Below are 3733 nucleotides of genomic sequence, written 5' to 3'. Positions count from 1 at the left end.
TTTCCAAGGGATATATTTTTTTTCCTGCATTATGTTGTAAAACAAGTTTCTGAATCATAAGATCAAAGATATTTAAGGGAAATATATTACTTTTTTTTTTTTTTGGTTTCTGTCCTGTTTTGTATTTACCACATTTTTATAACAATTGACATTACTTGACAGGTAAAAACAGCAAATATTTCTTAGCACACTGGAACAACCAGAAGTGTTTAAAGTAAAAACAGAATGTTCCTTCCAGCTTACATTCAAATGGAAAAGATACTTATTAGAAAAAGTATTTTAAAATAAATATAGGCATCACAGAAATAAATTTTCTATAATGTGTCTATTATTTTATGTTGGAAAAGGTCCATGATTAATGGAGCTTTAAACATAAAGCTAGGAGTTTGGAGCAGCTGGTAAAGCAGTGCTAGCCTGACCTTGACCTTCATGGAGTCCCCTCTGGCCCTGCTCTCTGCAGCCTCCTTGGCACAGACCCTGGGCCCTGCCTGTCCCGCTGCCCTCATGGGCCCTGTGTGGCCTGCCAGGTCCAGCCCTCAGGACTCCCTGGGAAGAGGCAGGGCGGGACAAGGGCAGGGGGCTTTCAGATTTCTGCTGGGGGTGCAGGGGCTATTTTGAAGCTCTGTTTATTTAGCAAACATTGTGTTTTCACTTTGATAATATATTAGAGTTCAATAAAAATAAAATTTTCAAAAGAAATTGTTATTCATGGTTTATGTTGGGTTGAGCAAACATTATTTGTCCATGTTAAGGAAGGGGTTGGACAGGTGGGGGGAGCCAGATGGAGGTGGAGAAGTGGGCCAGCTCCTGAGCCACCCTCTCTGGCCCCATGGTGTGGATGCTGTGAGGTTTGACTGCCCAACCCCTCCCTAGAGGAATGAGGGAAGCACAACCTCCCAGCCTCCTGGGCCCAGCCGTGCCATTGGAAGACCTCCTGTGGCTGCCCCAGGATCTGGGATTCGGAACCTTTCCCCATCTTGGCTTCTCTGTTATTCCCTGCACATGTCAGAGGTGACACTAGGTCAATGGAAGTGGGCCAGTCAGGAACTTGCCAAGGTCTTTGGGGGCTGCTCCAGCCAGGCCCTTACTGTTCCCAGTAGCTCTTCTGCTGCCTAGAATCCTCCCCCCACCCCAAATCATCCTTTTGCATTATCAATTCTCCATTTCTATTTTAATTAATTAATTAATTTGGTACTGAGGATTAAACCCAGGGGTACTTTACCACTAAGCTACATCCCCAGCCCTTTATTAATTTTTTTAATTTTGATAATTCTCACTAAATTGTTGAGAGTCTTACTAAGTTGCAGAGGCCAGCCTTGAACTTGCAATCCTCCTGTCTCAGGCTTCTGGGATTATAGGCATGTATCACTGTGCCTGGCATGCATTCCCATTATAAAACAAACAAACAAAAAAAGTTCATTTCCCCCCTCTGAATTTCTACTGTATTTCTACTGTTAAAAGTAGACATAACCCATCTCACTCCCCACCAAAGAAGTCACACAAAAGCCAGGCATGGTGGCAACACGGGAGGCTGAGATAGGAGGATTCCAAGTTCAAGGCCAGCCTCCACAACTTAGTGAGATCTTTTCAAAATAAAAAATATAAAGAGCTGGAGATGTAGCTCATTGGTGGAGAGCCCCTGGGTTCCATCTACTGTACCTCCAAAAGTCATACAACCTAGGAGAAGCTCCATAGTATTTTGGAAAATTTCATTGAAGTCTTTAAAAATAAAAAGTTTTTTTTTTTTACCTACTTGTGACATTTCATACATTAATTTTGATCCTTTTAAAAGCATCTTAACAGAAACCTATTTTTCATGTTGCTAACCATACTGGCTTTGATGTGTTTTTAGCTATATGATCTTGGTCAACCTCTCTGTGTGCTAGTTTCCTTATCTGCAGAATGGGATATAACACCAGTATCTACTTTATGGGACTCCTGAAAGGATTCAGTGAGATAATGCAGGTAGAATGCTTTTGCCAACAATCTGATGCAATAAACGTTAGCAATCCGTACGTTGCTAACATAGACATTTCATTTTGCTGCTAGCACAAATAAGGCCACATGAACCACCACTTTGTCTAGAGCCTTGTCCAGATTGATATTCATTCCTTACACAAGTTTTCCAGAAATGAAATTGCTGCAGCAAAAGGGTCTGGATCTCTTTGAAGTTCTTGATTCAGATGACTATTGACACTCCTGGGAGGAGAAGGAGAATTCTGTTTTAAGTGTAAATCTGTTGTCTGGGGGCAGGAAATGGAGTCTCTTTCCCTCCAGCGTACACAACTCTAATGAATATGAAGTTAGAGGGCTTCCCTCTCTGAGCAAACCCGAGTGTGATAAGGCCTCTTGACATCATACCGGTATTTGCTGGAATAACCCTGAGAACGGAGTTTCACTCTGTCAAACTAGAGCAAGGATCTCACCCAAGGTGTGGTGAGCAGTAATCAATGGCTAATGGCTGGAGCTGACTTTTGTCCTCTTGGTCATAAAAGACCTTTGAATTGCTTGGCCACTTTTAAATTTCTCAGGAAAAGTGATAACATAAGGACCAAAGTTCATACCAGTTGGCAGGGCTGCCTCTCCCCAGCACACACAAGGCTGGAGGGAGAGGAGATGACCACAGTCCCATGAGTGTTGGGTGGGCTCATTGGGATTGGGGTCACTGGGGTAGGAGATGTTTTCCTATTGATCCTCCTGCATATCACACCACAGAACATATCGCCATGCTTTGTTTACCTACCAGTCCCACAAAACTCAAGAGTGTTAAACTTGACACATGGTAGTCAGAGGACTCAGAGGACTCCGTCAGCCCTGATGTGAAGGACACAGATCAAAACCACACTTGTCGCTCCCGGTTTGCTACCCAACCTCCCCTCTACATTTCCCAGAATGACTAAATCAAACCCTCCAGTCCCTGAGTCTGGACATCTGCATTTCATCCAGCTCTTCAGAAGATCTTATCATCTAGCCAGATTAGGCAGGGAATATGCTCACCTATACATCTGAATATCAGCTCGGCTCTCCTCTGTGCTCAGATAAGGTCCTCAGCTCCCACACTTCAGACTCAAGCTTCAGCTCTTAGGCTGCAGTCCACCTGTGCAGATCCCCCTCCAGCTCTTACCAGCACCACTCACCACCCCTGCAGCCATTCTGAGCAGTGCCTGGTGCCTGGACAGCCTATGGGCCTTTAGAGAGCCACCTTGTTCTTCCTGTTCTGTGAACTTGAACTCCTTCCCGACACTAATGCTCCAACTCCACAAATAATTTCCACATATTTGTGAATCTCCCAAATTTCTTTCTGTCATTCATTTTGAATTTCACTCCATTGTTATCAGGGAACATACTTTGTATGGTTTCAGCCCTTTTAAATTTACTGAAATTTGTCTTCTGGCCTAGCACAGGGTCTAGCCTGGAGAATGTCCTGTGTACACTAGACAAGAATGTATGTTCTACTTTGGTTAATTGGAGTGGTCTAGAGATGTTTATGAGGTCGAGCTGGTTTATAGCACTGTTCAAGATTTCTGTTTCCTTGTTGCTCTTCCGTGCCTCATATAACTTTATCTCTTTGATGGAATAGAAAGCAAATGCTTCTATGAAAATCGATTTCACCGCCCTTTAGAGATTCAGTTTGGGAGTCCTAACTATCAAGTTTGACTATCTGCACAAACTTAATCACTTTTATGATCCCTGGGTTCATCTAGCATACGAAATATTGGTTAAGGCTTAGAAT

This window comes from Spermophilus citellus, assembly GCF_964194105.1.
Source record: "Spermophilus citellus genome assembly, chromosome: 1".
Lineage (NCBI taxonomy): Eukaryota > Metazoa > Chordata > Mammalia > Rodentia > Sciuridae > Spermophilus > Spermophilus citellus.
The sequence above is the reverse complement of the archived record's forward strand: the minus strand, read 5'-3'. Positions refer to the sequence as shown.